Source organism: Notamacropus eugenii, chromosome 2 (assembly GCF_028372415.1).
Source record: "Notamacropus eugenii isolate mMacEug1 chromosome 2, mMacEug1.pri_v2, whole genome shotgun sequence".
Lineage (NCBI taxonomy): Eukaryota > Metazoa > Chordata > Mammalia > Diprotodontia > Macropodidae > Notamacropus > Notamacropus eugenii.
In genome coordinates, this window is record NC_092873.1 from 515,520,480 (window position 1) to 515,546,398 (window position 25,919).

General features: G+C 41.1%; 1 long non-coding RNA gene across 1 annotated transcript in view; it reads left to right on the top strand.

Annotated features, from left to right (window-relative positions):
* The first annotated feature begins 4,049 nt into the window (after positions 1-4,049).
* The window catches only part of LOC140530204 (uncharacterized), a 67,023-nt gene continuing 45,153 nt past the window's right edge, over positions 4,050-25,919 (top strand). Inside the window, exon 1 of the long non-coding RNA XR_011975845.1 lies at positions 4,050-4,255. This is a non-coding gene — a long non-coding RNA (uncharacterized lncRNA). The remainder of the gene's footprint in view (positions 4,256-25,919) is intronic.

Below are 25,919 nucleotides of genomic sequence, written 5' to 3' on the forward strand. Positions count from 1 at the left end.
GGGAAGTCCCCCAGCTTCCAAAAGCCTCAGTTTCTTCTTTTATAAAATGAAATGTTTGGACAAGGTGGTCTCTGAGGCTCTTGGATCCGTGATCCCTGGGTCAGCACTCGATTCATGGTCAGACTTGATCACAGGTTCCCAAAGTGGATGATGCCACCCCATGGGGGGCACTGGAATGATTCAGGGGTGGTGGTAACCTCTGGTGTGCATTTAGCATTAGCGATTGGGGCATTGAATAAAAACAAGGGAGAGGTGGAAGCATATGGAAAAAAGAGAATATAAGAAAATTTTGAAACACTTTGTACATGTTTCATCTGTTCTGTAATAGAGTTAAAGTCGTAGTGATTATATTATTTTCCAAATAAACACACAAAATGCAAGTTATAAACAATCGGTGGTCAAATCCACTGACAAGTCTTAACAAGCACGCATCCAAAGGCGAACATGTAGCACATTGTCAGAAAGTCCAACATGCATCAGCAGGAATACGTGCATGTAATGACTTGTTTACAGTACAATACTATAAGGTTACACAACACCATATTGCATCATCCAAGTTTCAATACAGGAAAACCCCCACACATTGACAATAAACTATTAAATTTAAGAGGTGCTATTTAAAAATATTTTATATTTTTTGAAATGATGCAAATAAAAAAAAAATTAAAGGGTTAAGGGATTTCCAGGGGGGCACTGAGTAATTTTTTGTTTTAAAGTGAGTGGCAGGCCAAATAAGTTTGGGAACCTCTGGACTGGATGGTCCCATGATCTTAGTGACAAGGCAAAGGTGAAGTGGAGAAGGAATTTTGGGATCAGAGGATCTCAACTGGAAGGGAGCTTGGGGCTATCGAGTCTGACCTGTGGCTGAGCCGTAATCCCCTCTGCATCATACCTGAGGAAAGGTCATCTGGCTCCTGCTTGGAGACCTCTGGGCAAAGGGAACTCACTGGCTCTGCTGTCATTTCCATTTCACTTTTGGACAGCTCTCATCGCTTGGAATTGAGTTTTTTTTTCCTTCTGATATCAAGCCTAAATTTTCCCCTACAGTATTGAGACTTTCCCTCATTGCTCCTGGTTCTGTCCTTTGAGGTTAGTAGAATAAGTATAATCTTTCTTCTAGGAGACTTGACCCTGAGCAAGTCATTGAATCTCTCAGTCTCAGTTTCCTCATCTGCACAAGGGGGATAATAATAGCACACAACTCACAAAGTTATTATGAGGACCAGGTTAGATAACATGTGTATAGAGCTCTGGAAACCTTGTTGTGGTTGTTTAATCACTTCAGTTTTGTCTGATTGTTTGTGACCCCATTTGGGGTTTTCTTGGTAGAGATACTGGAGTGGTTTGCTGTTTCCTTCTTCAGTTCATTTTACAGATAAGGAAACTGAGGCAGAGTTAAGTGACTTACCCAGGGTCACACAGCTAGTAAGCGTCTGAAGCTGGATTTGAACTGAGGAAGGTGAGTCTTCTTGATTTCAGGCTTGGCACTCTATCCACTGACCTACAGAGCTGTCCTTAAAGTGCTAAAATGTTATTTTTATAATTATTGTATTATATATAATAATTAATATATTATATTATTAATATTATACTATATATTATATATAAAATATATAATATTAATTATTGCCAGGCCTAGAGGCCTGTATTGGGCTACCCGAGTCTTTCTTACCTGTCCCAGGTCTTCGGTTGGCCAAACCGGATAAACGTATGAGAGAAAGGACGTTCCAGAGTCGAACAGGGGTTGAGCTTTATTTCAGGGTCTAGTTACAAGTGCAGGGGGGTCTTCCTTAGGAGGAAGAGGGGGAGATTTCCTAAGGAGGCTAGGATCTTAAGGGCTTGGAAATAGAAGTACAAGAGGGGAGAGAGGGGGAGGGGAGAGAGGAGAGAAAAGAAGCGGAGCCTACTGTCTTCTTGGCTCCTCACGTGCTAAGAGAGCTTTCAGGCTTCCTCAATCCTACTTAACCTTCAGCCACACAGTTTGCATCTCAATACCGTGCTGTTAGGTAACTAGGTGTGCTCCAATCCGGGACGACCTCGAGGGCAGGGAGACTCCACCCATCACGTATCTCCCGGGGAGAGGCGGAAATACCCGAGCTAGCCGAGCTAGCTCAGTCTGACCTTCTCGAATCCCCGCTGTTCATGGAGGGCCTCGTAAGACTCTAAGATTTAGAAGTCCCACTTTTACCCGCCCGAGACCGTCCACACGGAATTGAGCTTCCAATCCCAACAAATCATACATTATATAACTATTATAATTATGTAATATTTATACCAATGAAATATCCGGCATGGTACACTGGAAAGAGTGTGAGATTTAGGTGCAGAAGTCTGAGTTCAGATTTCGCCTCTGCTCTTTCCCAACTGTGAACACAGTCCTTTACCTGATCTGTCTGAGCCTCAGTACCTTCACCTGTAGAATGAGCCAGTAGAGGACTTGGCCACAGACGTTGCTCCAGGCTCTTGTTCTAGGAGTCTGTGATCTATGACCCATGAAATACTTGAAAGCAGTGATCACATCCCCCTTGTCTCCCAGAGGCAGCTTGGTCTGGAGCAGAGGACAAGGTTTGGAGATCATAAAGACGAAACTGAAGAGAGTCCAACTTGCCCAACTTCATTTTACAGATGGGAAAACTGAGGCCAAATAAGGTGATGAGGCTCCCCCAAGACTGCACACATGCCAGGAGGCAGAGTCAGGTTTGGAATCAGGCCCATTGGCTCCAAATCCGAGACCTTCTCCCTCCACTCCATGCTGCCTTCTGCTTGGTAACCCTAAATTTGACTTCTCCCTTAGAAAGCAGGTGTGGGACAATGGCAACCATTCCCTGCTTTTGTGAGTCTATCTCCAGCACAGCCTAGCGCTGAAAGCATTAACATGGGTTTTGTCTTTCTTTACTGGTTATTGGTGGAGTAGGGACGGTTGGACACTGGCTGCTAGGTGTCAGTTATCTCATCTGTGAAATGGGAATTATGATTCTTGTTTACCTCACAGGACTGTTGTGAGGATCCTGACAAAATGTATTTTAGAAACTTGTGGTTACAGGATGGTCACTATGACCCATGTGACTCATATGCCCCAAACCTCAGCCAGCTGAGGATCAACCCCTACTACTTTCCCCCTTTCTTTCCTGTCCCCAAACCACATGCGATGTTCCCAATGTGGAGCCCCAGGAGGTCCAGCAACACTGACCTTCCAATACAATGTCTCATCTCCCAACTCTGTGCTTTTGCACTGGTGGTCTCCTATACCTGGAGGGCTCTCTCTCCTTGCCTCCCCATCCGGGTTTCCTGTAGATGCAGCTCAAGCCCCGCCTTCTACAGGAGGTTTCCCCCATCCTTCCTGACTACTGAATGTTCCTTCCCTCTGAGATAAATGCCAACCTACCCTTTAAATATCTCCTATACATTTTGGGGACTTTGTCTCTCTTATTAAAATGTGAGTTCTTTGAGGCCAGGGGTTGTTTTGCTTTTTATTTTTGTACCTCACACTTAGAGCAGCTTCACATATATAACCTGCACTTCAGGAATGTTTGTTGACTGGCTGACTAATTGTCTGGGGATAGCTTGGGGGGCAAGGGTGTGGCCTTGACTTGTCCATTCCCTTCTGGATTGCCTGGGTCCTTGATTTCATCGTGTGTGTGTGTGTGTGTGGGGGGGGGGGGGGCAGGGATACTTGACCCCTCTGTGATGCAAGGCTTGGGTGGTCCAAACTTCATCTTCAGGACAGGCTTAGAGGAACAGAGGAAGGTTCTTGCGGATAGACGTTTAACTGGCGTTCAAAAATGTGTGTAGAGCACGCTTCGAAGTTTAATTTACATAATTAATGTTCTTCCTATCATTTAAAAAAATCTGGACAATTAACAAAACAATCAAGTGCTGATTTGAAGTCTTTACCGATTTCATAGGTGTAATTGGTCACACTGACATTTAACTGCTGGCCCCTGGGAGCTGGTGAGATTGGCTGCAGCTTATTAGAGCCTAAATGCCCCTTGCTGGAGCCTGGCAGAGAGAAGAGTCCAAGGCTTATCTTTGGAGGCTGCCGTGATCAGTTTCAGAAGGGAGGGTCAGTCCGGCCAGCCTCAAGCGACAGATCATGGTGACTCTGTGGCCAGTATTCCTCTGGGCACATTCATAGAAGTTGGACTGGGAGACATCACTGAGGCAAGCCTGGGGCTGGGATTTGCTGTGTCCCCCCCTTACAGTCAGGACAGCCTGGAAGAGCAATGGGAAGACTTAGGAGGCTGAGTCTTCAGAGGTAAACATTGAAGTAGCTAAGGACCAAAGAGTCTCTGAGAATCAGGGAATGGAGGAGTGGTCTCTGCTGACAAGAAGCAGCTGGTGAAGAGGGGGAGGAAGGCAGCTAATGAAGTGATAGAGAAGAGGCTGTAGGGTCTGTGGCTTAGAATAATGATCTCTGACATTTATGTAGCTTTCACATCTGAAAAGCACTTTACATCTAATACCCAGAGAGCATCCGTCATTTGCTTACTAGTAAATTTCAGAAGTGGGTTTTGAACTCAAGTCTTTCTGACTCAGGACCCAGAGCTTGCTCTTTGTCTCTCAGTCCAGAGATGAGTCTTGAGGGCAGGCTCTTTCCCCCTTTTTATGGAGATCAGGATAACACTTTCCCTTCTGGTACTTCTCTCATTCTTCCAGATATTTCAGTAATCACTCATGAGGTTAGTCCAGTAGTCACATATAGCAGTCTCTTCAGAATATTTGCAAGCCAAAGGAATGTGATTCAGTGCATATGTATTAATACGTGTGTATGTGTTTGGGTGCTAAGCTCCAGACAATTTGTGGGTATATTTCTGAACTTTAAGTTTTGAGTCCCTGAAAGGTCTGGGGATTAAGGAGCATGGGGATTGTGGCCAGTTGGTTTAGATGGAGCTCCTGCTAGTAGGTCCCCAAAGTATTAATTCTAACATTTTGGGAGCTGTGATGAAACCCTGGTCGAAGCTACTTGGTTGTGTGCTTTTGTCCTGATGGACCAAGAGGCTAAAAGCCTGTGTCTCCATTTCTGCATCTGTAGGGTTGGATCTAGGCACTTAGAGTCTGGGAAGTCATGCTATCCCTCTACTTCCCTAGAAGCTGCTGGATGGTGGATAGTGAGGGAACTCAGTCTGTGGGGACGTGTACCAATGCACACGTGCTTCCCCAGGGTCCAACATCTACTCGGAGGGGCCTGTTCTGTCTGACCTGTGCTCCAAAAAATTTGAGTCTTTGATAAAGACCTCCTTTTTTTTTGGTCCTGGCTCAAAGGGTGGCTCCTTCCCATGAGCATCTGAGCCAATTGAATAACCCCAAGTGATTAGATAAGATCAAAAATCCAAACAAAGGTTCCCCAGATGGCTAGCTCATTAAATTGATCAGGGAATTCTTTCAATGTCTTCCATCTGATGGGCAAAGGTTGAGTCTCCATTAGTTTCTGTATGGGAAAAGACATATTGGAGCAGCTTTAGGGGAACAAATGATCTGGAGCTTAGTGAATGGTTGATGTGGGAGCTTATGTGAGAGGGATCAGTGCCATCAGAGGCCAAAATGAGAGCCTCAGGGAATGGGTGGGATGCTACAAAGAATGGGTAAGTGTAAGGTAAGACTTCTCCCTAAGTGGGATGAATTATCTTGAGACATATTAAGTTACCTGTCATTGGAGCTTTAAAAGATGTAGACAAGCAGTACAGAGGATAGACTCTGGGAATTAGAGTCAGGACCTGCATTCAAATCCTGCCTCAGACCCTTAGTAGCTGTGTAACCTTGGGCAAGGAAATTAATTTGTTTTGATTATTCTTCTGTACAATGGAGGTAATAATAGGTCCTGTGTCCCAGGGTAATAGTAAAGTTACGATGAGACAAAAGAGGTAAAGAACCGTGAAAACAGGGGCTATTCACCCTTTTTGTGTGTGTTTTGGACCCGTTGGACATTCCAGTGAAACCAGTGGGCTCCTTTCAGAATCATGTTTTTAAAAGAATGAAATGAAATACACAGGATTACAAAAGAAACCAAGTCTATGGAAAAGGTATCTATCTATCTATCTATCTATCTATCTATCTATCTATCTATCTATCTATCTATCTGTCTGTCTGTCTGTCTGTCTGTCTGTCTGTCTGTCTGTCTGTCTATCTCTCTCTCTCTCTCTCTCTCTCCATCCAGATTTTGTTGTTGTTGTTGGTCCTTTGTTTACAAAAAGGACCAATGAGATAATGAGGGTGATGACTTGTGGGTAATCTATGTATCTATCTATCCATCACCTATCTATCTATTGATCCATCCATAAGTATCTCTCTGTCTCTCCCACAACAAATTACCCAATACCAAGTTGGAAAGCTCTGCCTTAAATCATTGTCTAAATTAAAGGATAATAAATCTTTGAGCTGGAGAGTTCCTTAGAGGTCATCAAGTCCAACTCCTTCATTTTGTAGATTAGGAAACTGAAATGTTAGTCATTATTCTTTAATCACATCAATCAATACTTATTAACCACCTAACCAATACTTTAACAAAAGAGAATTTGTATTACAAAGATAGAAGTCAGACAGCCCCTGACTGCAACAAACTATTCTACACAATTCTGTACAAACCACCCATAGAGCAAATACTAGGTAAGTTTTGGGGGAGGGGGACGTTAGCATCTGGGGGTGGCCTCATCCTTTGAGCTTTTACGGAAGCAAAGGGAGAGGTAAGCCAAGGCAGGATGATACCTAACCACTCAGTGGAGATTCTCTGCTAGGCTCAGGTTGGCCAAGCTGACCACGAAGGTCCCTTCCAGCCTAGAGATTCTGGATTCCTATAAATATCATTGGGCCAATGGAGTGAATTCAGACAAAGAGCTCTAGGAAAACTCAAGGAAGAAGTGTTTACCTCCTTCTTAGAGGGGTCTAGGAAGGCTCCATTGACCAGCAAGGCCCAGAGGAGAGGGCACTGCCTTGGGAATGAGAAGATCTAGACTTAAACCTTGGCTCTAACACTTTGACCTAAAGTGTGAACTTCAGCAAATCATTTCATTTTCCTGGGCCTCTGTTTCCCCATCTGTAGGATGAGGTAGTTAGACAAAGATATTTCTAAGGTCCCTCCAGATCTAAATCCAAATCCTCTGATTTCCATGCCTTCCCATATCAAAGGAACCATCTCTGGCCATCACTCTCCCACATGTATCATCTTCTGTTATTAAAATGTAAGTGATCTAGATGACACAGTGGTTAGAGCACCAGGCCTGGAATCAGGAAGACTCACCTTCATGAATTCTAATTTGCCTTTAGAAACTTACTAGCTGTGTGATCCTGGGCAAGTCACTTCACCCTGTTGACCTCAGTTTCCTCATCTGTAAAATGATCTGGAGAAGGAAATGGCAAACCCCTCTAGGATCTTTGTTGAGAAATGGGGTCATAGAGAGTCAGATGTGACTGAAAAGTGACTAAACAGCAAACCCCTTGAGGGTAAGAACTTTTTGGTTTTTATATTTGTAGCCCAGTTTATGGCACACAATAAGTGCTCAATAAATGCTCTTTCATTCATTTGCTGGTCAGTCCTTCATACGTCTTTTCATTGATCATTACTTCCTTTGTTGGTGGGTTGGTTAGTTCATTTTTCTGTTCATTCATTCAACAAGGAATGCAGGAAGGGAAATAGTATAACAAAATGCTAAAAAGGCAGATTGGAGACAACCATCATGCTGAGGAGCTTGTGGTCTCACCTTAGAGGCCACAGGGATCCAGAGAAGGGGAAGGCAGCGAGACAGGTGTTAAAGAAAGCTGGGGGTTTGGTCAGGAGATCAAGTGGCCATCTCTGCCTCTCATCCCTGTGTGACCTTAGGTGAGTTGCCACTTCTCTGGGCCTCAGTTGCCTCAGCTGTAAAATAAAGTGATTGAGCTCGATGGCTTCTAAGGGCACCTCTAGCTCTAGACTCTGTGAGGGTTTGGGTTGGGGATGAATGTGGCAGCTCTGTGTCTTAGGCAGATCATCATGGGGGCCATGTGATAGGTGAAATGGACAAGAGAACTGGGACCCATGAGACCAGTTAGGAGAACTGAAGATCATTAGCCTCCTCAGTCTGACTCTAATTTAGTGAAGCCCAGAAAAGTGGGAGTGGGGGACAGGAGGCCAGCTTGGAGGGGAATGGGAGGGAAAATGGTCCTGAGGCTTGGGACTGGAATTCAATGGCTGATCAGCTGTTAGCCAAAGGAAGTCCCATTTTGCCTGGCCTGGTGGAATCACCAGAGGGACTCCAGCCTGTGGAAGGCCAGGACATTCCCCTGTTCTCCAATGATGTGGCATCCATCCAAATAGACTCCATGTTGCTCTTGAAGCCCAAATCTATTCCAGATGTGGCAAGTGAGCTCTTTTCTCCCCTCCCCACAAACTGGAGCCAAGTCCTGGCGCTCAGGCTGGGCCCCATGACCTTCAGGTGTCCTGAAAGTGATGGGGGGGGGGCGGGTCAGAAACTGCTAAATGGTGTAGGACTCCATTCCCCCCTTGCCTCTGAACTGAAGCATCATTAAGGGGAAATCCCAGCCTCCCCTTTGGAGAGCCAGTGGTTAAGACTTCTCAAGTCTCCACAATTAGCTTCCTGAGGGCTCCTGGAAACAGAACATGGTGAATATCTAGGTTCCCTGAAGCCCCCTCCTGCCTCTCCTCTCACAGCAGCCCAGAATACCAGCTGAAATTTACCCTCCAAAGAGTAGGCTGTCACCCTGTGTCCCTACACTTAGCATGGCACCTGGCAGATAGTAAGCACTTAATAAATGCTTGTGGATTAAATATAATAAATTTTTAGGAGAGGGAGACTGTGCAGGGCATCTAGCACAAACCTTTCATTTTATGGTGAGATGGAGGCCCAGAGAGTTAAAGAAACTAGTTCAAAGTCATATAGGCAGTGAGCAGCAGAGAGGGAATTCAAAGCCAGGTCATCTGACTCCAAAGCATTGCTCTTCCCACTGGGCCTCATTGTCTTTCCTCTCACCTTGGGTGATATCTTCAAGATTGGGGTTAGCTTTATGCTTCAGGCTCTCCACACTATTCTGAGCAAAGAATTGGATGAAGTCTCTTATATTATCCTAGATGAGATGGGGAGATGTGGGCCAGACATTAGTATATTTGGGTTGATTCAGAACCAGATGAATGATTAGTCATTAATAGTTTCATGCAGAGGGACTGGCAAATATTTAACAACTAACTTTCTCAAAAAAAAAGTGCACAAGACCCACTTTTAAGTGTAATCTGCTTTCTCCATCATTTTCTTAAGACTAGACCATAAACAAAACAATAAATTGTCTGGATTTGCAGTTTGCTCAATCCTGAGGTAAAAATGTTCACACTGAAAAATTAGCAATTGACTTGAACTGGCTCTAGCACATCCCTAGTCCCATGTCAACTTGGAAGTAGGTTGGTAGTGGAGTGCTCTAGAGATCTGTGCTTGGTCCTAAAGCATTGAACATTTTTATCTGTAATTTGGATGAAGGTATGGATGGCAGGTTTAGCAGATTTGAAGATAACAAAAAAACCCTAAGGTCTAGCTGAATGACATGGTCAAGAAATATCAACCAACCAAGTGATAAACTCTTGAATTAATTACTACTCAGCAGTCTAAAGGCCAGGAGGCCTGGTTAGAAACTATTATAGTAGTCCAAGTGAGAAGTGGTGAGGGCCAAGACTAGGATGGTGGTGATGGAAATAGAGGAGAGGAATGGAGGACATACCGTGAAGGAAGGACAGTATGAGGCAATAACTGCATTTACTTCAATTTAAATAAGCATTTATCAAGTCCCTACTATGTGTCAGACACTGTTCTAGGCCCTAGGTATACAGAACAAGATCAAAAACAGTCTGTCTTCAAGATGCTTCCATTTCTTGGGGGAGACAAGCAACACATTCAGAAGTAGGTGTGACTTCATGGTTAAAAGTCAACTGGACTCTAAAGATGGAGACACTAGAAATAGATACAGGATAATGAAAAGGAAGAGGGGAGTATTTCAACTGTTCAGTTGTGGATGTGTTGAGCTGAGGTTCTGATGGGACCAAAGAATCACAGAATCACCAAGTCTCAAAGTTGGAAGGGACATTAGAGGTTGTTTGGTCCTAACTAGACCTGAACAAGAATCCACTCTTCATTATTCCAAACAGTGGTCATCCAGTTTCTGACTAAAGAACTCTAGTGATGAAGATCTCACTACTTCCTGAGGCATACAGATGTTTGGAGAGGTAATGCTGGGAGTGAAGTAGGATTGCAGATTGAGATTTTTAAATGCTAGAAATCCCAGGAAGTTTAAGGACTCCTACTCATCTTGTGAATGAATGAATCAATGAAGTGAATTAAAAAACCAAAACAATTGATAAGCATTTATGAAGCACCTCAAAATTCCAGGCATTATTCTACATGTTAAAGCTATGAAGATAAAAACTGAACAATCCATGATCTCAGGAAGCTGACATTGTAGTGGAAGAAACAAGATGCACGTGAATAATTATATTTAAGATGTATTCAAAGTAAACCCAAGATAAATTGCTTTTTTCTTCTTTTTTAAAAAAAATTTAATCAATTTATTTGTTTTCAGTTTTCAACAATCACTTCCAATAAGTCTTAAATTTTCTCCCCTTCCCTCTCTCTTCCTTCACTTTCCCCTTCCTCCCTGAGACAGCATGCAATCTTATATGAGTTCTACACATACATTCTTATTAAACCCATTTTCATATTAGTCATGTTGCATAGAAAAATTAAAATGAATGGGAGAAACCATAAAACAAAACAAAACATAATACAAAAGAAAATAGTCTGCTTCATTCTGTGATCCCGTTCCATAGTTCTTTCTCAGGATGTGGAAGGCATTTTGCCTCAAGAGTCCTTTGGGGACGTTTTAGGTCCTTGCATTGCTATGAAGGGCTTAATCTATCAGAAACAGTCTTCCTACACTGTGCCTGTTACTGTGTATAATGTTTTCCTGGTTCTGCTCATTTTACTCAGCATCAGTTCATATATGTCTTTCCAGGTTTTTCTGAAGTCCGACTGTTTATCATTTCTTATAGTATAATAGTATTCCATTGCATTCATACACCAGAACTTGTTCAGTCATTCCCCAATTGATGGACATTCCCTTGATTTCCAGTTCTTAGACATCACAAAAAGAGCTGCTATAAATATTTTTGTACATGTGGGACCTTTTCCCATTTTTATGATCTCTTTGGGATACAGTCCTAGAAGTGGTATTGTTGGGTCAAAGAATATGCACATTTTTGTAGCCCTTTGGGCATAGTTCCAAATCACTCTCCAGAATGGTTGGATCACCTCGTAGCTCCACCAGCAATGAATTAGTGTTCCAACTCTTCCACATCTTCTCCAACATTTATCATCTTCCTGTTTTGTCATGTTAGCCCATCTGATAGGTGTGATGTGGTACCTCAGAGTTGTTTTGATTTGCATCTCTCTAATCAATAGTGATTTAGAGCATTTTTTCATATGACTATAGACAGCTTTAATTTCTTCCTCTGAAAACTGCCTGTTCATATCCTTTAAACATTTATCAATCGGAGAATGACTTGTATTTTTGTATATTTGACTCAGTTCTCTCTATATTTTAGAAATGAGGCCTTTATCACAGATACTAGTTGCAAAAATTCTTTCTCAGTTTTCTGCCTCCCTCTTAATCTTGGTTGCATTGAATTTGTTTGTGCAAAACCTTTTCTATTTAATGTAATCAAAATTATCCATTTTACACTTCATAATGTTCTCTATCTCTTGTTTGGTCATAAAATTTTTGCATTCTCCATAAATCTGACAAATAAGCTATCCCTCCCCTAATTTGTTTATAGTATCAGCCTTTATACCTGGGTCATGCACCCATTTGGACTTTATCTTACATACAGTGTCAGGCATTGGTCTATGCCCAATTTCTATCACATTATTATCCAGTTTTCCTAGCAGTTTTTGTCAGACAGTGAGTTCTTATCCCAGAAGCTGGGGTCCTTGGATTTATCAAATTGTACACTGCTATATTCATTGACTATTGTGTCTTGAGTACCTAACCTATTCCACTGATCTACTCCTCTGTTTCTTAGCCAGTAACAAGTGGTTTTGATGGTTGCTCTTTTATAACACAATTTGAGATCTGGTATGACTAGGCCACCTTCCCTAGTATTGCTTTTCGTTAATTCCCTTGATATTATGGACTTTTTGTTCCCCCACATGAATTTTGATATTATTTTTTCTAGCTCTAGAAAATAATTCTCTGGTAGTTTGATTGGTATGGCACTGAATAAGAAAATTAATTTAGGTAGAACTGTCGTTTTATTATATTAGCTTGGCCTACCCATGAGCAACTGATGTTTTTCCAATTACTTAGATCTGACTTTACATGTGTCAAAAGTGTTTTGTAATTGTGTTCATACAGTCCCTGGATTTGTTTTGGCAGGTAGACTCCCAGATATTTTGTAGCATCTAACGTAACCCAAGATATATTTCAATCAGATTGCTTCATTTTTTAAAATTGTAATAGATGCCTTTTGTTTTCTATATCACTAATGTTTCCTCCTGAATCCTTCCCTCTGCCTCTTTCAGAGAGCCATCCCTTATAACAAAGAAAAAGAAACTAAAAACTCAACAAAACCAATCAACAAGATGAAAGAAATCTAACAGTATATGCAATATTCCACACCTGTGGTCCCCAACCTCTACAAAGGAGCAGGGTTTTCTCAAATATGTTTTTTGTGGAAGTAGTTTGGTCTGTATAATTTTAGAATATTCTATTTTGATTGTTTTTTTCTTATTTTATTTTCAATTTACATTTTTGTAATTGTTAATGCATATTGCTTGCCTGGTTCTGCTTACTTTCCTTTTTATTCATGCAAATTATTCCATGCTTCTCCATATTCATCACTTTCATTGTTTCTTAGAGAATAATATTCTATTTCATTCATATTCCATATTTTTTTAAAGCTATTCCACAACCAATGACATCAACTTTATTTCTGCTACCCCAAAAGTTCTGCTCTGGATATTTTGGTGAATATGGCGACTTTCAAAGACACACTGATCTCCTTGAGGAATATGGTTAACAGTGGAATCTCTTGGTCAAAGGCTATAGATATTTTAATCTTTTATTTGCTTAATTCCAAATTGCTTTTCAGAATGGTTGTATGTAATCAAAGCTCTTTTGGGAGCTCTGTTCCTAACAATACCCTTGTGTGTGTGCACCTGTTTTTCCACATCTCCTCCAACATTGACTCTTCCCTCTTTTTGTCATCTTGGTGCATTTCCCAGATATGAGAAGAAGACTCAGAGTTGTTCTGACTTGTATTCTCTTATATTAGTGATTTTGAGAATTCTTTCATGTGGTTGTTAATAGCTGGCCATTTTTCCTTTGAGAACTATTGGTTCATATTCTTTGACAACAAATTCATTGGGGATTGGCTTTTGGTATTATACTGGGTATCCCAAAAGTCTTAGTTAAGCTATTAAAGTTTAAAACTGCACTAAGACTTTTGGGATACCCTCTATATTTCTGTTAATTATCTATCTTGGATATTAAAGCCTTATCAGAGCTCTTGGATGAAAAAAATTTGTTTTAAGTTGACTTTTCCCTTCTTAACCTATCTGAATTAATTTTGTTCACACAATAGCTTTTTGATTTTATGTAGATTGTTTCATTTTTTATATTTCCCTGAGACCTTCCATATTGAAGGAGTGAGAGTTTTTAATGTGGTAGAAGGAGGTGTGGAAAGGACAGGGGACAATAGTGGGTTCTGGAACATTGCTAGGGGCCTAGGTATGGGACAGGAAACATAGTGGAGGGTGGTCTCTGGGCAGTCTGAGGGCAACGCCTCTTTGGAAATTGGGTTGAAAAGGGGGCTTGAAGGTGGAAAATAACCCCTAGGAAGGCTGATTGGAGAATATCAAAGACAAATACTAAGCATTTTCCACATTTAATTCTAGACCCAGGACTAGACAAGATTGTCTCAGAGTCTAGGCATGCTGGGATTTGGGGAGATGCTAAGCAACATTTGGATTTTAGGTCTTTTAATGGGGAGTACTGGATCTCTTACCTTTAAGTAATAGTACAGGTGAGTAGAAGAGCTATCCTGAACAGAAGGTGTGTATAGGAATCACTGACAAAATATAATTCAGTCAGCTATTTCAGAGTCATAGAATCTTACATTTTGGGCCAGACCTAGAGACCATCTAGTCCCACTCTTACCTAAAGAGGCATCCCCATTATAAGAGACAGGGATAATGGGCATCTAGTCTTTGCCTGAAGGCCTCCAGTGAGGAGGAAGAGCCTACTGTTACTTCTTGAGGCAGTACCTTTTGCTTTTAGATACTTTTTTATTGTTAGGAAGTCATGTCATTCCTGACATGCAATCCAAATTTATTTCTTTGAAATTCCTGTCCATTGTTCCTGGTTGCAGATCAATCCTCCATCAGTATGGTAGCCCTTCAGATACTTCAATATGCCAGTTACATCCCTTCCCTAACCCCTAACCTTCTCTTCTCCAGCCTAAACATTGAATTTCTTGAATGGAGCCTCCTGTGTTATTGCTTTGAGATCCTTCACTTTCCTGGTTGGCCTTCTCTGTACAGTCTCCAGTTTATTAAATCCTTCCTAAAAATAAGACCAAGAACTAAACTCAGTAATTTTCCAGATGTCTGACAAGTTCCCAGGGCAATAGAACTATTATTTACCTAATCATAGGTACTGGGCTCCCATTGGTGTGGCCAACGTTGTATTGGTTATTTTGACTGCCATGTAACGTTGTTGACTCATATTGAGCCCATATAACTTTGTCTTTTCCAGAAGAAAAGCATGAGTGACTTTGTCCAATGTTTTTTCAAAATCCAGGTAACCCATCTCTATAGCATTCCTCTGATCTCTCAGTTTAGCAATACTATCGAAAAAGGAAATTATGCTTGTCTTAGATGACTTGTTCACGATAAAGCCATGTTGACTTTGTGATCACTGCTTCCTTTTCTATATGCTTACTAACTATCCTTTTATTACTTCATTCTAGAATTTGTGTAGAATTTAAGTTAAGCTCATTGGCTTATCGTTTGTAAACTTGGTCTTCCTTTCCTGAAAATCAAGCCTCCATCTTTTCTCTAGTCCTGTGGCACCTCTCCTATTATCTAGTCTCTCACTGTTCCAGGAATCGTTTTCCAATTCTTTTGGAATTTCTCTTCTTCCCAAAGAATTGTAGGTACATTCTTTTTAAAAAATATATTTATTTTTTAACATAAAAATGAGCCAAAAATTCTCTTTCTCCCTCCTATCCTCCCCCACTCGCTGAGAAAGGAAGCAATATGCCAATTATACATGTGAAATCATGCAAAACACGTTTCCATGTTACATACATTCCATATCACAAAAAAGCAAGAAAAGTAAATTGAAAAACTTATGATTCAATATGCACTCTGACTTCCTCAATTGTCTTCCTTGAGGTGGATGGTATTTGTCATCATGAGTCCCTTAGAATTGTCTTGGCACATTGTATTGATCAGAGTTGCTAAGTCTTTCACAGTTAATCATCATAACAGTATTGCTGTTATCATGTATGATGATCTCCTGGTTCTGCTCATTTCATTTGTATTAATTCATAGAGGTCCTTCCAGTTTTTTTTGGAAAGCATCCTGCTCATCATTTCTTACTGTAGTATGACATTCATACCATAGTATGACATCACAATAAAGCACCATAACCTGTTCAGCCATTCCTCAATTGTTGGGCATCCCTTCAATTTCCTATTCTTTGCCACTATAAAAAGAGCTACTATGGATATTTTTGTACACATAGGTCCTTTCCATTTTTCTTTGAACTCTTTGGGATACAGACCTAGTAGTGGTATTGCTGGGTTCAAGGGTATGCATAGTTTTATGAGCATAGTTCCAAATTATTGTTTAGAGTGGTTGGACCAGTTCATAATTTCCCCAAAAGTTTTTAGTGTATCCTCATCCTCTTCAGTATTTGTCATTTATGTGAGGTGTGAGGTGAGAGGTGTGGGGTGGTACCTTGGAGTTATTTTAATTCCCATCTCTCTAATCAATAGTTGACTAGAGCATTTTTTCATATGACTATAGAGAGCTTTCATTTCTTCTTCTTTAAACTGGCTATTCATATTCTTTGACCATTTCTCAATTGGGAAACAGCTCTTATATTCTATAAATTTGATTCTGTTCCCTACATATTTGAGAAATGAAACCTTTATCAGGGAAACTTGCCATATATTTTTTCCCCTATCATACCTTTTAGTACAATGTAGTTTCCCTGATTTTCTTTTAAAATTATTTTGGCTTTTGCTTTATCTGAGATCATGATTGCTACCCCTGCTTTTTTTATTTTTTACTTCAGCTGAGCATTATCAGTTCTTCTTCAGTCCCTTATTTGAACTCTTTGTGTGTTTTTCTGTTTCAAGTGTGTCTCTTGTAAATAACATATTGTTGAATTCTAGTTTCTAATCCATTCTGCTATTTGCTTCCATTTTATGGGTGAGCTCATCTCATTCACATTCACAGTTATGAATATTGTCTATTTCTCTCCATTCTCTTTTCTTCTGTTTATCTCTCTCTCTCTCTCTTTATCCTGTCCCTTCTCTGAAGTCAGTTTTGTTTCTTACCACTGCCTGCCTCCCTTAATCCACCTTCCCTTATCAACCTCCTACCCAATAGCTCTTATCCATTTCTCCTCCTATTTCTCCATTGGATAAGATAGATTTCTATACCCAACTAAATATGTATATATTTTCTTCCCTCTTCCAGCAAACTCTGACAGTGAGGTGCGAGCTTTGCCACCCCTCCATTTTCCCATCTGCCTCAAGTGGCAGTTTTAGCCTTTGACCTTCCTTTCCTCCCAATATAACTTTAAAAGCCTGCTTCTCTCTCCCTCTCTCCCTTTCTCTCTCTCTCTCTCTCTCTCTCTCTCTCTCTCTCTCTCTCTCTCTCTCTCTCTCTCTCTCTCTCTCTCTCTCTCCTTCCCTCTTACCCCAACCTTTGGTATTCCTCATTAGCATTAGCTCATTTGATCTTCAGTGCTCATGTTGGACTCTCTCTTATTTTATTCATTCTCCATTCTCCTTCTTTCTGGACATGGCTTTTAAAATCTAAGCTGGCTGATAACTTTTCTGTGCATCTTCATTGATCTCTGCAGACAGCACCACATTTTCTTTCTTTTCAGAATTGTTTCCATTTGTGTCTTCAGAAATTCATCCTTGAGAGTTTCTGTCCTTCTTGGGGGCCAACTACTCTTGTAGGATTTTTGGCCATAGGATCTGATCTGTCCGTTCTCTGCAACCACTGGAATATCTCTCAAAATCTGGGGTGCATGTCAGACTTCTCCCACATTTTTGTCCTTCATTGCAAACTCTATAGAGTGACTATTTTACCCAAATCTTCATCATTTCCATTTGAGCAATTTGTTTCTCCTTTTTAAGGGAGAGAATTAGATTCAGAATGGTGGTTTGCCTCATTGCTTCTTCCTCCTTTTGAAGGATGAAATTATCATTAAGACAAGCCAAGAAATGATTATCTGCTATGCTTTTGGCTCAGAGATGTCCCAGCAGATGTCTGGGTAATTGAATTCCCCACCACGACTCTGGTCATGCCTTCATGCCAGGCTCAGGATCCATTTTCTGTACCCCTTATCTATTTCCCTTTTCTGTCCAGGTTGTCTGTAGTATGTTTGCCAATGACAATATTATTTCTGTTTCTACTTCTGGTGATTTTTACTCAGTTCCTCTCCCAAATACTTCTCCCCAGTTCCTAGATTTCCTCATCTAAGTAGTTTTTGCTTAGTATATAATGTGATATTTGCCATCCCCTCACCCCAAGCCTATCTCGTTCCAATCATGTGTCCCATCCTAGCAACCATAGCTAACATTTACAAAGCATTTCAAGGTTTACAAAGTGCCTTACATCTCATTTGATGCTCACAACAAGTCTTGGAGGGAGATGTTGTTATTTGTTTCTTTATTATAGATGAGGAAACCGAGGCTTGTGTTAATGATAGTCTGAGGCAAGATTTGAATTTGTGTCTTCCTGATTGACTCTCAAGTCCAATAGTCTATCTAATGCACAACCTGAATGCTGAGATCTAGCTGTCCAAATTTATTTGCAGGCATTCAAATCTCTAGGACACCTTGTTTAGGTAGGGGAAGTATGAGACACTGGATTGCATCTAGATGCCCCAGAGGGCATCTACTCCAGCTCTAATCTGCCATTATGTAGATGAGGAAACTAAGACCCAGGAGGAAAGGTGACTTGTCTAAGACTCAGCAGGTAATAGGTGGATTGTATGGTTGCAGAGTCACTCACTGCTCTTTCCAATTGAGTGCTGTCCACTGATAAGGATTTTGTCCTGGCATTAATGACAACTCTCTAAGAGTTGTTTTTGTTCTTCAGTAGTTTCAGTCACATCCAGCTCTCCATGACTCCATTTGTTTTTTTGGCAAACATATTGGAGTGGCTTGCCCTTTCCTTCTCCAGCTCATTTTACAGTTGAGGAAACTGAGGCAGACAGGGTGAAGTGACTTGCCCAGGGTCACACAGCTAGTGAGTGTGCCAGGCCAGTTTTGAACTAAGGTCAGGCCCTGTGCTCTAGCCACTGCACCACCAAAGCCGCTCCTGTACAAAACAGAAAATGTGGCAATTGGGTGTTTATCCAGGATGGCTTCTTTTTTGAGGGATATTTTCAAAATACCTTATCTTTGTATGCATATTGTGTTTTTATATTAGCAAGGATAATGTAGAGGGGATACTTATATAGCTACAAGTTGGATCATTATTAAATTTTTTATTAAAAATTTTGATTTAAATATTTTGATAACAGTATTTCAATATATTTGACTTCCTTTGTAATCTTGTGTATTTTATTTTATGTGTTTCAAAACTTGACTTGGAGAAGGGTTTCTTAGGTGTCTCCAGATGGCCAGAGAAATCCAAGGCCCCCCAAAAGGTTAAGAGGTCCCTGAGACCCTTCCCAGGTCTAAGAGTCTGTGTTCTGGTAATAGCATGACTCTGGGACAACAATCCAAGCAGATGGGCCAAAAGAGAGAGAGAGGCAGTGTGATATACTGGAAAGAGAAGGCTGGATTTGGAGTCAGATGATGTGGGTCCTAATTCCAGCTCTAACTCTTAGGAGACCTCTTGCCCTTCTCCTCAGTTTCCTTTTCTGTAAGATGGAGGGAGGGCTGGACTAGATGACCTCTAAGGACCCTCCCTGTTCTTCACGGATGATTCTAAGGATGTGGCATTTGCAAAGTCTCTGAGTGAGTGACATGGCTGATTGGCTTCTCAATGGCTTGGAGAAACATCCTCCCCAACAGCCTCCCTCTTCCCTGCCTCTGGGCTTTGAGGGGGATGGGCTTATAATGTAAAAAGTCTCTGTAATGCCAGCCATGCCCGGGAACTTCCTTCAGGGACAGAAAGTGGGCGCCCCATCAGCTCTTAGAGCTTTGTTTCCTAATGAAGCCCTAATAAGGGTCTTGTCATGCTGAGGTTAGCTGTTTTTTCACCCCTAGCTTCAACCTAATAGCTTGCACATGTTTGATTTTCCTCCCCCTCCTCTGCTGGGTACAGCTGAGCTCCAGGCCTCTCCCCTCTGGAAAGTGCCTGCCAGCCCCCTCCACTCCTCCTCCTCCACGCACTGGGCTGCCTTCTTCCGGAGCAGCTTCTATCTCCCCATGGCAGAGAAGCCATTTTTCATCTAGAGAAAGGAGCCCAAGCCTTAGCTCCTGGGTCAGTGAAAATACAGCTGGAAAAGGAATTGAAACCTTCACATGAGATATGATAGAAAGCCAGTAGGCAGGCCTGGAGCTCATTGGATGATAGGATCTTTGACTTGAGATCCAAAGAGACTCAAATCCACCCCCTCATGCTACAAAAGAGTCCCAGGGAAGTTAAATAACTTATTTACAGGTTCAAGATTGACAGAATCAGAATTTGAGAGATGGAGGAGACTTCACTGACCATCTAATCCAGAGGTGGGAAACCTGTGGCCTTCAGGTCACATGTGACCCTGTAGGTCCTCAAGTGCAGCCCTTTGGATGAATCCAAACTTCACAGAATAAAATCCCCTTAATAAAAGGATTTGTTCTGTAAAACTTAGACTCAGTCAAAAGGCTACAACAGAGGACCTAGAAGGCCACATGTGACCTTGAGGCCTCAGTTTCCCCACACCTGATTCTAACCCATACACAAAAGAAATTCCCACAATAACATACCCAAATGATTTATTTATTTTTTTCAATAGGATCACATTTAGTTTCTTCTCTAACATTGGGAAAAAAGAAAAACAAAAACCTCTTAGAAGCAATATGACTGGGCAAGCAGAGTATGGGTCTCATTCTGCATCTTGAGACCCTCCCCACACTGGCAGGAAGTGGGCAGCCCTCTTCATCATCAGTCCTCTGGAGCTGTGCTTGGTGTTCCTCAAGCCTTTGTATGCTGTTTTTCCTTTACAATATTATTATTTTAGGACTACTTGTGGCTCTATGTCCTTCCCTCAACATCAGTTCATAAAAGTCTTCTCATGCTTCTCTGAAACCATTCCTTTCTACATTTCCTACAGCACAATTATCTTCTATCCTATTCACATTCCATGATTGTTTTCAGCCATTCTCCAAATGATGGGCACCACTTTAGTCTCTATTTCTTTGTCACCACAAAAATTCTACTATAAATATTTTGTAAATATGTTTTGTTTGTCTTTTAATACCTTTGACATATAGACCTAGGAGTGATATCACTGGGTAAAAGGGAAAGCACAGTTTAATAACTTTTGGAGAGTAGTTCCAAACTGCTTTCCACAATGGTTCAGCCAATTCACAGCATCACCAATAATAGGTCAACATGCCTGTTTTCTCATGGCCCATATATTATGACTTTCCAAGCTATATTCTGGACTTTTTCCGTCATGCTTGTATGGCATTCTAATCCCTCCTCCTTTTTTCAGCTCTGTTTATGTGTTATCTTTACAATTGGAACACAAGCTGCTTGAGAGAAGGGACTATCTTTCTTTCTGCTTGGATTTGTATTTCCAGTGCTTGGCACATAGAAAGTGCTTAATAAGTGCTTGGGCACTGGGCCTGGAGTCAGGAAGATCTGAGGTCAAATTTAGCCTCAGACACTTACTAGTTGTGTGACCCTGGCCATGTCATATAACCTTGTTTGCCTCAGTTGTCCTATTTGTAAAACGAACTGGAGAAGGAAATAGTAACCCACTTCAGTATCTTGGTCAAGAAAGCTGGAGAAGGAATTTTCAGTTGGACATGACTGAACACAACTAAAAAACAGTAAATGCTTGTTGGTGGACTTGTTTCTAACAGGTGATTGTTCAGCCTCTGTACACACAACAAATGGAAGGGAGCCCACCACCTCTCAAGGAAGGTTCTCCCACTCCAGGACAGCTCTACCTATTTGGAAGTTCTTCATGATGTCCTGCCTCAATTAGACTCTTTTCAGATTTTCCCCAATTTTCCCATCTCTGTCATCTTGGGACAAACAGAATACATCTAGTTCTGTCTCCATGTTCTTGGAGACAGCCATCATTCCCCACTGAGCTTCCGCTTCTCCAGGCCCAACATGCTCAGCTCTTTTAACTGATCCTCACATGACCTGCTTTGGATGCTCTTCTCAATTCTGATGACCCTCTTCTGGGCTCTCTCTATCTCATCCACTGTCTTCTTAAACGATGTCTCACAGAACTGAAAGAACACTACTCTGGTAGTGCCAAGACCAGGACAGAGTGCTGGGGTACTCTCACTTCCTGGTCCCTAAAAGTTATTCTTCTCTTGTCCAGTCAATACAAGATCACATTATCTTTCTTGGTTGCTGTATCACAAATGGGGACACTGAGGTCCACCTTGAGGTTGAATCCCAGAATCACACAGTTTCAAAGTTGGAAGGACCCTCAGAAGTCACTTAATCCAACCTGGCTCTCAGCAGGAATACCTGCTTCAGTGTCTGACAATAGTAACAGCAACAGAAATAATAATAGTAAACATTTATAAAGCACTTTAAGATTTGCAAAGAACTTTATTTATACTATCTCATTGAATCCTTACAACAACCCCAGGAGCTAGGGGCTATCATTATTCTCATTTTACAGATGAGCAAACTGCAGTCCCAAAAGCTGGTAGGGTCTGAGGCAGCATTTCAACTTGCCTTCCTGAATCCAAGGCCAGTACTCTTTACCATATCATCTAATTTATCTAGCTTTTACTCAGTTACCTCTCTCTGGGGCCTATTCCTCTTTTGGATAAATGTAATTGCTAGAGACCTTTCCTTTATATAGAGCCTGAATCTGTCTCTCCCCTCTTCCCCATTGTTTCCAATTCTGAACAAGTCTAATGAATGAAAAAAGCCTGTATTGAATGCCCACTGTTTTTCAAGCACTGTTCTAATCACTACACATCAAAATATAAAGGCCAGATAGATCCTGCTCTTAAGGACCTCACATTCTAATCTGGAGAGAAAAGAAGAGAAGAGTTTCTTTGCAGGGTGGATGGCAAGACCCACAGGTCCTTAGAGGACAGTGGAGCTAGAAGACAGAGATATTGTTGGGACTGAACATGGGATCCCCATGTCCTGGCAAAACAAGTTCAGCAGTGGAAGTCAGTGATGAAGGGTGCAGGGATGGGGCCGCTTGGCCTAAGGGAATGTTACTGGATGCCTCCCAATCCAAATCACTGACTCTTTTGATGAGTAAATCACTGTTCTTTGTTGTAACATACAGTTGTACTTTAGCAGTTTCTGGTGCCAGTCTCCTCTGAGTCATTGCTCTGGTGTCTGGAGGGCACAGTGTCAGGGCAAATGTTAAGGCCTAATGGGCCCATTTTATTGGGAGTATTGTAGTTGATGATTCCCTAGTCAATGAAGAAGTGTGAGCTGTTGTGTCTACCCTATATCCCAGGAGCTAGAAGGATCTGAGCCCATGACTGCTGGAAAGAGGAAGGAGGTCCAAGGGTCGGAGTGGAGCAGATGCTCTGGGTTTCCAACTGCGGAGATGGAAGGGGAGTGAGATCAGCATCCAAGCAGGAATGAGAAAAGACAGAGTCTTTGGGAGAGAGGTTGGGAGAAAGGGAAATTCTGGTAAGATCTTGCTTGGAGATTGTGAAAGGGTCTCGTGTCCTGATCTGTTCTGCCATCCAGTGCCTGGGGGGGTCATTGAAGATCTTCAAATACTTATGGAATTTATACACACACAGAGATAGACAAATATAGGTACAGGTAGATAGATAGAGATATAGATATATAGATACACACATATGTACATATATATATGTGTATAAAGTTTTCAAGTGTATTCATTTATAATATTTATATATAATGAATTGGTCCTTGAAAACCCAGGATCTAATAGAAAAAACACTGATGAGGAAGTAGTAAATTAATTGTAAAAATATGATTGGGCCAAATGATCCCTTTATGAGGTACAAACACTTCCTTTAAGTGAGTCAGAAGGGAGCAACACCTTTGGACAAGCACAAATTGGGCACACCATGGCAATTACCTACATAACTGATCCCTGGAGACAGTTGGAAATTAGAAAGAAGCCAGCCCCTGAGAGGCAGTTACTTTTGGGGAGATGAAGAGATTTCTCCTTCCTCCCTCTCACCCGAAGACTTGCCTAGAGGGAGACAACCAGCAGTTTGAGTCAGATTGAGAAAGTTTAGGAGGAATCGTTAAGAGGGCAGAGACGTATATATCTAAACAAACATGGATCCAGAGAGTCAGTCACTGGAAGAAGAAAGTAGCTTTAATGAGTGAGACTTCTGGTAGCAGAAAAGAGGCCATGGACCCAACAGAGAGCTATGGAGTAAAGGGAACTCTGAGACCTTGGTTTAATACACAACAGATTTGTGGGGCTCTAGTGAAGAGAAAGATCATTGAGGCTCCACAGTTCTAGGATTGTCAGTTGCCTTGGCCACATGTGCTACCTCTATCAATCAATCAATCAATCAATCAATCTATCTATCTATCTGTCTGTCTGTCTGTCTGTCTGCCTATGTCCTTCACTATCAGTGTAATATAAGTTTATGCTAAATCTTCCCATAGATGCTACATGTATTAGGGGGAACGTGAATCCCAGGTTTAGGGGGGAAATTTTCAAGTTACTTTTTTATTATGTCATGAACTTTACTATACTCTTACATCTTTGCCATGACCTAATTGTGTCTACTGGCTTATTGTTAATAGGAAGAACACTAGTAATTGATAATGTATATAATATACATATATATATATATATATATATATATATATATATATATATATATATATATATATATATATATACATATATACACTATTATGTATACACATAAAATCCGATGCTCGGAGAACATTTGTTTTGCTCATGGTCACCTGACTTAGACATTTCAGACCTAGAATTGAACCCATACATCTCTTGCCTTCATGTCTAGTACTCCAGATCCTGCAAATGATACCTATATGACTTGTCCCTCACTTTTCCCTTCATTATCTTCATCACCAACATCACTACCACCACCATCATCATCGTCGTCCTCATCATCATCCTCATCATCTTCTTGGCCCCTTTCATCTGGTCTGTATCCTACCTGAACTATTATACAAAGACTAAAACAGAATTCTATAGACTTTGTTTTCCTAGGCCAGGGCACAATGTGACTGTCTCCTCCCTCCTTCAGCACACTCTATCTCCATGAATGATACCTAGAATCACACTGTTTCCCCCCTGCCCTATTATCTATCAGCTGTTTCCTACTGAGCTTGTTTTCCATGAAAACTCTCAGATCTTATTCACATCATCTGTTTTCTATTCACACCTCTCCCACTTGGTACTTTGGCAGTGAATTTTTGGAAGTCAAGTGTAAGATTTTACATTTATTCCTGCTGAATTTAATCTTTGCTTTGCGGAACTGGACACAAAATTCCACCTATGGCCTTTAAATTTAATATTCTTTGCAAGTCCCTGCAGGTGGATGGTGAGTGGGGCTCAGAGTTGGACAGGAGAAAGAGAAGGGACTGGGCTATATTTGCAATATTGCACAAGACTTCCCCACATTCCCAAATGATCTCTTGAAATCTCATCTTTTTCAAAATTAGATTTTAAAAACATTTAAATATTTTAGTGACATTATTGTTGTTTTTAGATTGTACATTGAATCTATTCCTTTTTCTCTTTCCTATGCAATCAATCTGTCAATGAGAATTTTAATAGACCCACTATGTGTCAAGCCCCATGTGAGTTGCTGGAAATATGAATACAAAGAATGAAACAAACTCTACTCTCAAGGAGATTACATTCTATAAAGGGAGATAACATGCACCTATGTAAAGATACATAGAAAAAAGATGATAAGCACAACCTAATAGTGAGGGAAGACACTAACAATTAGGCAACCACGTATAAAATGACACTTGGAGGGGAAGAGGGCACACATGCAGGTATGGTGGATAGTTAATACAAGGGCACGGAAACAGGAAATGGAGTCCTATATGAAGAACAGAGAGAAGGTCAATTGGATCAAACATTGCAGACCATACCCAAAAAGCCACCCCTTGTTACAAAGATTAAAAAAGAAAAAGAATTAAAGGAGTTAAAAACTAAACAAAGACATCCTATGTGTCTGACAGTAATGTGCAACATTCCACATCCATAGTTCCCACCTTGGCAAAGAAGGGAGGAAGATGCATTTTTGTAGCCTCTACAACAGTTGGGTTTGGTCATTATAATAATATAGTATTTCAAAACGTTCATCTTCTTTTTAACATCAATAGTCTTCTGGGAAAGCTACATGGACTGAAAATCACCAGTGTAACAAGACTGATCTAACACATACTAGGAGGTTGGGTTCCCAAATCCAAGGTGGCTACACTTCTTCTCCAGGATTTCAGGGTAGCTTTGAGGGCTTGGGGGTATCTTTCTCTAGTGTTATTGGCTTAGTTCTCTGTTCTAGAGTG